Source organism: Pinus tabuliformis, chromosome 9 (genome assembly GCF_031772625.1).
Source record: "Pinus tabuliformis cultivar Carrire ecotype Pingquan chromosome 9, CPIR1, whole genome shotgun sequence".
NCBI classification, from domain to species: domain Eukaryota; kingdom Viridiplantae; phylum Streptophyta; class Pinopsida; order Pinales; family Pinaceae; genus Pinus; species Pinus tabuliformis.
The window spans coordinates 1,756,435,359-1,756,447,759 of record NC_142307.1 but is presented as its reverse complement, the minus strand read 5'-3'; positions in this window follow the sequence as shown (position 1 = coordinate 1,756,447,759).

The following is a 12,401-nucleotide window of genomic DNA, read 5'->3' as shown; positions in this document are numbered from 1 at the left end:
TTGTGAGCCCTGAAATATTTGAGGAACCAGTAGAAGACATTGAGGAACCAGTCGAAGACATTGAGGAACCAGTCGAAGACATTGAGGAACCAATCGAAGACGTTGAGGAGCCAACAGAAAACATTGAAGACAGAGCAAGTGCAGTAGGAGAACAAGCAATGGAAGGGAACAATGAAGGATTCTTTGGTGGAGGACAGGTAGAACCTGAAGGAAGAGATGAGAATTCTCTCTCTACCTTGGGATTTCCTATTGGTGATCTTCCCAGAGGAGCAACTCCCATGAAGAATATCCCACTTTTGGCCTTACCTAACTTCCATGGTTTATCTTCTGAAGATCCTGATGAGTTTCTTTTTGAGTTTGATATATTATGCAGAAGCTATGATTATGTTACTAATGCTAAAAAAATGAAGCTATTTCCAGCAACACTAAAAGGAAATGCACTAAGATGGTTCATGAGTCTGGGAGGCCATGTAATCATAACATGGGAACAGATGAAACAGAATTTTCTGCTCAAATATCAAGACTACTGCCAGACGAGAGAAAAAAGAGAGGAACTATTTAAGATGGTACAAAAGGAGGACGAAAATCTAGAGGACTTTGTGGAAAGGCTACAATATAATCTGCAGAGATCTAATCATCCCGATGTAAGTAAATATATTCTTAAAACAATATTATTGAAAGGGGTGAGGGATGATTGTCTAGACATGCTAAATATGCTTGGTAAAGGGGACATATCTAAAGAATCATATGATGAAATTGTTAACCTCTGTAAAATATGTTCAAGAGGAGCTGCAAGGAATAGATAAAATAGCAGGGATAATACATATTCAGGAGTTCAAAAATCAGCCAGCGGAGGAGAAACAAGAGCTGAAATAGGTAACTTACTTGAGGAATTTAAAACTAAAATGTTAAGTTCTTTTTCTTCACATATTGACACCTTGCAAGTTAAGAAGAAACAAGTAGAAGTAGAAGCTGCTTTGGTTGTCTTTTGTCCCAAATGCAGAGATAAAAACCCACTAAGGGAATGCCCATTGGACAAAGTGCCAATTTGCACCCTTTGTGAGAAGGATCATGAAACACAACAATGCCCTTCTTTACCAGGAATAAAAGAAGCATTGCAACCAACCGAAGAAGAAGCTGAAGCAGTCTATCTGTTGACACAGAGAAGGCAATGGCAACCACGAGGACAAGGTATGAACTCTAATATGCCATTTACATCTTCTAGTCGTTAGAACAATTATCCTTCTTTTAATCAAGCAAATTACCCTCCCTCTAACCATTTTCAATACTCGCCCTTCAATCAAATGAATTACCCACCCATGCAAAAAACAAACCCTCCCTTTGTGACCCAGCAATGTGGACTCCTTGGCCTCCACAATAATAATCTTACTTTAACAAATGGAATCCAAATAGGAGGGGTCAACAACTCCCATTTCCAAATCAATTTCCTCAGTTTCAGCAACCACTCCCTCTACTGTCAGGTGCTCCACCAAATAATCAAATGATGAGACCCCACTTACCTGTCCAACCAAACCCTAACCCCAATAATAAAGCTGTGCAAGTTATTGATATTCAAAACCAGCCTATACTTCCTGTTTTCCCTACGTAGTGTAATGATATTCATTTACAATCTGGAAAAATAGTTGAACCCATTATTGATGATGTTACCTCTTCTAATTCTGATAAGGAAGAGATAGAGAAAAATGATTCACGTAAGGAGGTACATCCACCCTCTTATAAGGGTACTGAAATAGCAGAGCCACCATTCCCTGAGCGTTTAGCTTTGACTAAAACACTTGAGCCACCTGTTTTCAATCTTTTAGGGGAATTACAGAATCCTTATGTTAAAATTCCACTTTTACAAGCACTACGAGATGTACTGATTTATGCCAGAACTATGAGAGATATTTATGTTAAGAAACCCGATAGGAAAGCTAAAGATCCCCTTACAGTTCATGTTATGGGAGATCTATTTGCCTTAATGACCGATAAAGCCCCTCCTGTTAAATATGGTGATCCCGACCATCCCACTATTACAGTAAAAATTAGAAAAACAATCATTCCACGAGTTCTGGTAGATCTATGTGCTACTATAAATATTATGACTCTTGAAACTTCACAACTGTTACAGCTAAATAATGTAATCAGAGAGACACCAACCATTCTAGAGTTAGCTGACCATTCTACAATCAAACTGAAAGGAGTCATTGAAGACCTAATCATCTCAGTTGAATCCTGGAATTACCCAGCTGACTTTGTGGTATTACAGACTAAAGCAAAGTTGGGGGGACATCCTCTAATTTTTGGAAGGCCCTGGTTGGCCATAGCCGATGCCTTTATCAGTTGTAGATCTGGTTCAATGACAATTTCTAATGGATATGAAACCAAGCAGCTTACTCTCTACCCTCACGCCACACCCATGATTAATAATGATAATTCTATATGGTTGGACTATGATGATAATGCTACTCAACCTATTTTGACTATCGGACAAGCTCTAAGCCTTAAAGATACCACTGAGGATGAAGTAATTAATAATTTTATTTGTGAACCCTCCTCGGTGACTTCTGAAACACATAATCAGTTGGCTGCAATTTTGAAATCTGATACCTAGGAAAAGCTTAAATCTAAAGATCTACCTCAAACATCAACTACCATCTCCTCTAAAAGCATAACAGTGGAAATCGAACCTGGCAAGACATTGAACATAAACCCCAACTTGACAGATGCTGAAACACAGCAACTAATGAAGTTACTTCTTGAAAATAAGGAAGCATTCGCATGGGACTATACAGATATGAAGGGAATCTCTCCTGAATTATGTACTCATCGCATCTATATCAAGGAGGGTTGCTGACCAATCTGTCAACCCCAGCGATGAATGAATCCTAATTTAAGGGAAATTGTCAAAGAGGAACTTCAAAAATTGCTTAATGCAGGGTTTATATATCCCATATCTGACAGTGAATGGGTTTCTCCGTTGGTAATAGTCCCTAAGAAAAATGGGAAATGGAGAGTGTGTGTAGATTATAGAGCCTTAAATAAAGCCACTCAAAAGGATCACTTTCCCTTGCCATTCATTGATCAGGTGTTAGATAGTTTGTCAGGGAAGAAATTCTTCTCCTTTTTAGATGGTTTTAGTGGGTATAATCAAATCAAAATTGCACCCCAAGACCAAGATAAGACCACTTTTACTAGTCCCTAGGGAACTTTTGCCTATAGAGTTCTCCCATTTGGACTATGTAATGCACCAGCAACCTTTCAAAGAGCAGTTATAGGAATCTTCTCTGATATGCTTAATGACTCTATGGAGATATTTATGGATGACTTTACCCCTTATGGTGTGTCTTTTGAGGATGCATTACAAAACCTTGAGAAAGTACTTAAACGTTGTGTACAAGCTCACCTTTCCTTAAGTACTGAAAAATGTCATATGATGATGAATGAAGGAATTGTACTTGGACACTTTATTTCATTTCAAGGAATTCAAGTAGATCCATCCAAAATACTGGTAATTCATAACCTTCCTACTCCTAGAACACAAACTGATGTGAGAAGTTTTTTAGGACATGCAGGATACTACAGAAGATTTATCAAATTTTTTTCCAAAATAGCTTCTCCTTTGTTTCTATTACTTATGAAAATGCCAAATTCAAGTGAACTAATCTTTGCCAGGAAGCATTTGTTGAACTCAAGCATCAGTTATCTACAGCTCCTATTTTAAGGGGACCTGATTGGGCACTTCCCTTCCATATATCCTCTGATGCTTTGGATACTGCAATTGGAGCTGTCTTGGGACAAGAGGAAAACCATCTTCCTTATGCTATCTACTTCATTAGTAAGAATATGACTCCTGCTAAGCTTAATTACACAGTTACTGAAAAGGAATTTTTAGCAGTCATTTATGCCATTAATAAATTTCGACATTACATTACTGGTTACCCTACTTTTGTCCATACTAACCACTTGGCTATTAAGTATTTAATGAACAAATCTGTCACAAATGTTCGAGTCACCAGGTGGTTATTGTTATTACAAGAGTTTGATATTACAATTGTAGATCAACCAGGTAAAGAAAATGTAGTTGCTGATTTCCTTTCTCGGTTAATAGCTAATGATAAGACTCCAGTAGATGATTCCTTTCCTGATGAATACTTATTTGCAATATTTGTTCACTCACCTTGGTATGCAGACATTGCCAATTATTTGGTTGCAGGGAAGTTACCATCACACTTATCACATCGAGGAAAAGAAAGATCATTTAACAAAGTGCTTGGTATAGCTGGATAAGCATGTGTCTTTTCTACATAGGACTTGATCATGAAATCTAAAGATGCATTAGAGAAGATGAGGTTTATGATATACTGAAAGCTTGTCATGATGGCCCTTGTGGAGAGCATTTTGCTGATAAGAGAATGGCACATAAAATTCTCAGAATGGGTTATTATTGACCCTCACTCTTCAAGGATGCAAAGAAATATGTTCAGGCGTGTGATAGCTATCAGAGAATGGGTCAACCTAACCATAGAGATGAAATGCCATTGAATCCCTAGGTAATACTTGAACCATTTGAAAGATGGGCCTTAGACTTTGTAGGGCCCATTAATCCTCCATCCAATCAAAGAGTTTACATATTGGTTTGCACAGATTATATGACTAAATGAGTGGAGGCCAAAGAACTCCTTAGAGCTAATGAAGAAGCTGTTTTAGCTTTTCTATTTGAAGAAATCTTTGTTAGATTTGGAATGCCTAGAGACCTAGTTACAGATGGAGGACCTCCTTTCAATTCTCATGGTTTTAAAACCACCCTTCAAAAATATCATATTCATCATAGAATGACTACACCATACCACCCCCAAGCCAATGGATAGGTGGAGAGTACAAACAAAGTTATAGAAGCCATTCTAACAAAAACAGTGAAGGAAAACAGGAAGGATTGGTCTCAAAGGCTCCCTGAAGCACTATGGGCTTACAGAACTACCTGGAGAAATACTACAGGATTTTCTCCCTATGAATTGGTTTATGGTAAAAGTGTTGTTTTTCCTATGGAATTTGAAATTAAAACCTTAAGAACTGCTTTAGTTGTTAACCTTGATTTGACTGATGCACAGACAACCAGGTTGCAGCAACTTCAGGAATTGGATGAAAAGAGGTTAGATGCCATTCATCAAACAACTATGATCCAACAACAAAGAACAAAATGGCATGATAAAATCATCAAGCATAAGCAGTTCCAAAAAGGTAATTGGGCTTTATTGTATGATTCTCGGTTTGAAAATTTTCAAGGGAAACTACATACAAGATGGTTGGGACCTTACGAAATAGATATTGTTTTTCCCAATGGAACAGTAAGGCTCCTAACAATCGATGACTCTAGAACACCATTATTAGTAAATGGTCATCGGCTCTGTCTGTACCAGCGACCCATTTCCAAAGAGGATTTTAAGGCCACTTGCATGGCAGATTCACATTATCTCTTTTTGGGGGAGCCTTCTGCCCCTCATTGCATTTAATTTTTCTGCATTGTATTTTTAGCATTAGATTAGATTTCTTAACTAATAATCCCTGTCAAGGGCTAGCATGTTACAATTGATTATTTTGCAGATTCCAGATTTAGGAAAGGCTTATCGGAAAGGACAATCCTACTACAAGCAGATCCAAGCTTCATCTTGTGAAGCATTGTTCATCTCATTTCAATCCATCCATAGTTCATTTCCCCATCCTCCAGTAACATTTCCATCATTAATTCCCCTCATTTCTTCTCCCCATTTTTCCCATCACTCTTCAGCAACATTTTTCCCTATCTTTCCCGTTGCTGAAACACCACCCTTTACCCATTTTCCTGTTGCTGAAACACCATTTCTTTTCAAAGACATCACCATACAACACTTTCCGTCATGAAAATCACTTTCTTCCATTATTTTTATGCTAATTTTGTCCTTTCACTGCCTTCTCCTATGATTATACAGACCTCTAATATAATCTCCCTCATGTTTCAAAAGCTTCTTCCATGACTATTGTTGATCTATTATGAACGAGCACTATATTTTTTGAAATATGAATTAAAGGTAAACATGAGGTATGTAAATATTATGTGTAAGTACAATTAAACTATGGTTAAATGAGAAGATTACGTTCATCATTACCACAATCCCCATACATTTAAAGTCATTATTTCAGCCGTAGTTGGGGGGAATACCGAAACTATACGCCATCATTTCACAACAAGCCAATTACCGTCATTTTTCTTACCCATTATCCCGTCTTATTACCTCGCCTCTTCGCTATTACTCCATGTTCTCATTCACAAAATTTACTCTGTTCGAAGTGCGGTAACTTGGTTTTTGACTGTGCATTTTACCAAAGCTGGTTAACTATGGGAGGACCTGCTATTCGACATGAGCCCGGCTCGATAGCTCTGCTTGAATTATATCCAGAGGCATATCAGATTTTTCAGCAGGCAGGCTGGATAGGATATTTTCAGAGGCTTCAGGAATTTGATCCACAATAGGTCCTTGAATTTGCACGAAATCTACAGGAAGATCATTCTACTGTCCAGGGAGTTCGAATTCCAGTCTCAGAGGGTGACATAGCACAGGTTTCAAGTCTGCTGGTCACTGGCACTCGATGGTTTAGTTGCAAGCATATTATTCTGAATGCACAACAGGATTTTCTTCTGCCAGGAGAACAAGTCGAGCCCAAAGGTTGGGGTGTCCGACTTCACTCATTACCACCTCTGTGGCCGAAGGTTGCTGAATTTGTCAAACATTACCTTACTTGTGAAGGACGCTACCAGGTAGTCTATCAGCATGATTTTGTCTTATTGAATCATTTGAGACATGGTCAACTGTTAAATATTCCTTATTATTTACTTGGGTGTCTAAAGAATATGTCACATTACTGCAGACAGGTAAAATTCCCACTCCTTTCCCTCACCCATCATCGTCTTGTTTAGCTACTGATTCGAAGGGGTTTTGCTTAGCAAAATCCTCCTCTAAATAATCCACCCCTAGACCCTGAGCAAGCTGCTGAAATTCCTCAAGAAGCTGTTGAAATCCCTCAGCAAGTTGCTAAAAATCCGCAAGAAATCCTTGAAAATCTCCACGAGCAGCAACTAGAGAACATCCCTAACCCTCTAGAAATTCCACCAGTAGAGCCAATTGATCCAATTAACCCTCCCACCATATCAACTCCATCCCACAATTTAGCAGAATCATCTAATCCTACTATTCATATCCCTAGTGATGATTTTGAAGATAACCTTCCCCTCTCTATTCTAAAAAGAAAAAGGCAAGCTAAGACTATTTTCCTATCAAAAAAGCGAACGAGGGCCTCAACCAAAGCAGCTACCATTTCTGATAGCCCTCCCCCTCAGAAAAACCCACTCATAAAAGGAAAATTACCACTTTCCCTGCCTTTTTACCCCGAAGACGAATGAGGGCGTCAACTGAAGCAAAAACTGTTGCCACTATCCTAAATTCTCAACCTATTCGTCTAAAAGCCCATACCCCACCACAGTCCCAAGTCCCGAAATCTTTACCTGTCTCACCCTTAGGCATTGAAACACAAGAACCAGATGCCCAGGATTTTACGACATCATTTCTTTCAGAACAAGTAGTTGTCACACAAGAACCAGCTACTCATTTAGTAGCTGCCACACAAGAACCAGCTACGGCTATAACACAAGAACCAACTACTGATATACAAAATCTAGATGCCCAGGATGTTGCACATCACGTAGCTGTTACACAAGAACCAGCTACTCATTCATTCACTGCCACACAAGAACCAACTACTGAGACCGTAACTGTTACACAAAACCCAGTCACCCTGGCTTCCCTTTTACAAGAAAACGAGTTTCTAAAATCAGAACTCGAAGCTTATAAGCAGGAATTAATAATGGCAAGGGAAGCCTACAACAAAGAGCTTAATTTGTACACTTTAGCCCATGCAGCATCCATGACCGAGAAAAATACAGAGAAAGATCAGTATAAGGAATATATGTGCAGCCAATGCGGTAACATTTATCATCAAGCAGGGTATAAAATAGTTGAAATCCCACTGCTTGGAGCCTCCCCTGCATCCACGTCTTCTGCAATCAAAGAGGAATGCCCTACTGTCACACAAGAACCAGTAGGGCCTTCAAAAATTTCTACATCCACGTCTTCTGCAATCAAAGAGGAATGCCCTACTGCCACACAAGAACCATTAGGGCCTTCAAAAATTTCTGAATCCACATCTTCTGCAATCAAAGAGGAACGCCCTACTATCACACAAGAACCAGTAGGGCCTTCAAAAATTTCTAAAAAAGAAGCTAAACCACAAGTACCTCGGCCTACTGTAACTGTTTCTACTCAGACTATACCTCGGCCTACTGTAACTGTTTCCACTCAGACTATACCTCAACCTACCACTTGCAGTACTGAAAAACAAACTGAATCTCGGGATAAGCACCAAATAATGGACAAGTGGAAGAAAGAATATGTTATTTCACAAGATAAGATCTTGCAGGAGCATAAATTACTCTGGCAAAATCATATATATTCAAACTGGGAAGCCTTGGAGCAAGTACTCCAACATTCTCGTGCACAGAAGAAAGAGAATAAAGAGCTAAAAAGTAAACTGCTCCTTATGTTTGATTTGGTTCAGAAATTATTAGCTGCCAGGAAACCATCTTCCAATTATTCTCTTTTTCTTGCAAAATGCTTAGCATTCTTTCAAATAAAGGCAATTAAAAATGGGAGACCTCATGAAGTATTTACACCCGAGTAGTTTGTGGAAACTTTCACAGAAGCATCCACCAGTGATCAACATTTGCTTTGTGAGTTGTATCTCCACAATGAAGCTATCCCTGAAAATAGGAAGATCAATCTTAACCCTTTGGTTGGTGATGTTTAGATCAGGGCATTTGCCTCCTTCCTTGCTAATCAGATCACATGGCAGACTGCCTTTCTTGCAGCAAGGCATAATGAGGACAATCGTCTCCTGTGGATTCAACCAGAGCCACAAAATCCTGCCATTTTTATTTGGGAGTATCGTCAATTTTTGAAAGAACCAGGGATGGTTGAACACATCAGGCAACTACAAGCAACAGTGCTACAAGACTACCAACACTTTGTTAAGACCAAGGAAGTTGCTACCTTAAAAGCAAACAACTTATTCTGGCAATAGTCCTCTAAGGAAAGGCAAGAGTATAACCCCTTCAGTCCCCCTAATTTTGAAGCAGCAATCTCAAGGGTACCCGATTATATCAAATGTGTTCAGCAATGTGCTAAAAAGTGGATAGGGTATCATTTTCATTTTCCTCTTCTATGGATGCCAGCACAAGAATATAAGGCTCATTACAGGTTGACTAAAAAGGAAGAAGCAGCAGCATGGCAGAGGCTGCAAAATGTGCACGGGTTCAGAGATCTAACTGACAGTACCTTCTATAGTTACTGCTTAAGTAATTTTCACTCTAAGGCCCAGTACCCGGACTCGGATTCAGAGTGAAGTTGCATGAGGACATGCAACCCTTTCAGTTGGGGGGGATGTTAGGACCCTACATTGTACCTTTTTGCTCACATATTTTGCTATCATTCCACCCTTTTTCAATCCATATTTAAAGCCTATGTTATTACTTTAATCCATTTTCCAAAGGTATATAACATTTCTTCTCGTTACTATATGTTTAATTTGTTTTACATATAATTTTACATTACTTTCATAATTAACCATTGATCGGAAATATATAGTTGCTGAAACAGTCTGAAGACTGCAGATTTATCATTGCAGTCTACGTTGCTGAAACAGTTAGAACAGTTCACAAATCTCGTTGCTGAAATAGCCTGTGATTTGCATTTCAAATTTGGCAGCAAGAAGAAGAGATCATCGAAGGAGCTGTTACATTGGCCACAACAACTACATTCCAAAGTCGGCATTGTCACAACCATTGTAACAACATTTTGTTAATGGAAGAACCAATTATCCTATTTTAGCATATCAGGTTAAGAATAGGATTTGTAATGTAATCAAACGTATAATAGATGTCTCCTCTTTAAATAGAGGAGACATCAGCATTAGAGGGGGGACGGACAGACTACAGGAAGGTCTAGCTGGAAGTAAAGGAACTTGAATATTTTTGTAATATGATACATTGACAGATGAATAAAATATTGTTCTGAGCATTCCTTCTTAGTTCCTTTTTCCAGGGAATCTTGTGAGAAGGAAAGGGCCCACCTTCCTCGCAAGATTCACCCATTAATTCCTATAGTGTGTTAAGTATTATTATTTATTCATACCTTGTTAAACTCTGTTTGCTAAAATTACTTATGCGTTATTGGAACTCTGTATTTTTTGCTGAAACTCTGTTTCTATTTGATTATTGCATTGTTTTCATAAATTCATTCATAGGTAATCAATGATTATTTTAATTGGTAATCGGGTTTACAGAGTGAGTTTGTGAAGCATGGTAATCAGAAATAGGTGCTGAAGATTCCTGCTTGGGGAATAGGGTCTTGTTCTCTGTTATAGCACAACTAGTCTTTTCCTTTGCAGATTGATTTCTTTTCCTAGATTGTTCTTTTTAATGTAATCCAGGATTCTTTTGATAATTGTCTGCAATAGAGAGATTGTTCCTGCTATAACTCAAAGTAGAACTTCAGTTTGTTTAAAGCAAGGTGTGATTAGTGTAATTGTTACTACAACTTTTCATTGCTTTTGGGATTGAGCATATACAGTGTGTGATTGCCTTTGAAACAAACAGACTTCCCTAGGTTGACAATTCATGTAACACTTGGTTGTTTAAATTAATAAGCAATTAAAGTGACCAACAGCCACTTTCCACGAAGGAAGCAATGACATGACAAACCAAGAAGAAAAGTGATCGATGGATGGTGCCCTACCAAAAAGAAGTTCAAAAAAAGACTTCATGACATCAAAGGAAGTAGATCAAGCAGTGAAAGGACCCACGAAGAAGAAGTTGTTGATGAATGGACAAGTACCTTTTAGAGGATACTTGAGAAAGTCTCCCTCAATTGAGAGGAAGAGATAGACACAACATTCTTGTCTTCACTTGGGAAGAAAGAATTGGAGGATTGGGTAATCATCTGGCATGTGATACTCTTTGAGGATGTGTAGGGCATCTGAGACAAGAGTAGGCAAGAGGACTGATATTCTTTGAGGGTTGGGAACCCAAGATAAGAATAGTCCTAGAAGTCATATCAGTGAACACATGGGTGGGTATGTACCTTGAGAGACAATGACTATGGTGTCTATATGTCATTGGTCTCGCCAACATTGTGCTCTTGAGAGATAGAGTTGTCAGTCAAGGCCTTGTTGTGGATACAATGTTGGTTACTATGATGTTATAACATATGGATTTCCAATCTGGTTTCTCTTATGTGAATTATTCAAGATTGATAATAGCCAAACACCTTGTAATGTTGTATAAATACATCCCTAGCTAAGAGCGAGTGTTGAAGGAAATGTAACTAGGATTTGTCTTCATAAATGTACTTTTGATATTTCTATTTATTCAAGAAAAGAAATATTATTTTTATAATATATTTCAATGAGTTTCTTGTTCATTGAAGTAGGTCTAGCACAAGTTAAATTGTTATAGGTGAGTCAAAGAGTCAAAAGAATTATTTTGAAGACCTTAAAGGCATGTTACACATCGTATATTTATGTATGAAAGTCAAAGAAAACACCTCCAAGCAAAGTCAAGTTTCCTCCTAGCAAAGACACCATCAAAAGAAGCATTGGCACGATTAAAAGCACCCATCGAAGCAAAGGAAGTCAAGTTGGCCTCAAGGCATCAAGTCAGCCTAAAGGAGGGACAGTCCTCTATATATAGAGGTTGTCCACTCCCTCAAACGACAAGCAACTCACTCTGAAATTAGTGAGGATAGAGGATAAAAAAACAAGCTGAGAAAGGAATGAAGAAGGAGCCTCTAGTGCAGCGAAGAAGCAAGAAGGAAGTGCAAAGGTTTTAGGACTGTTTTAGGGCCAATACCAACCACACGTGTGAAGAGAAGGAAGGGCTATCTATTTTGTTATAATAGCATTAGGTCACCTCCCATCATACCTCATCTTTTGGGCTACAAACTAGGCCTGCTAGTCCTCCACTCCAAGTGAAGAAGGAAGGACCTAAAGTGAAGGAAAGAGGATCCATATAACATCAACAAGACCTATCACACATGCGAGAATTAGGGTTGCAGTGTTGTCACACTAAGCCTAACACTACACATCAAGAAGGGACTCGGTTGATCAAGAGAAGGAAGGAGTATCCTTAGGTGAAGGACATCACTAAGTACAAAAGATAAGTATCTCTTCTAGAAGGTCTACTAATAGTGGAAGGAAGAACAAAGTGTCAGAAGGAGGTGGAAAAAGTGTTGGGGAAACATAGTGCAAAGAAAGGG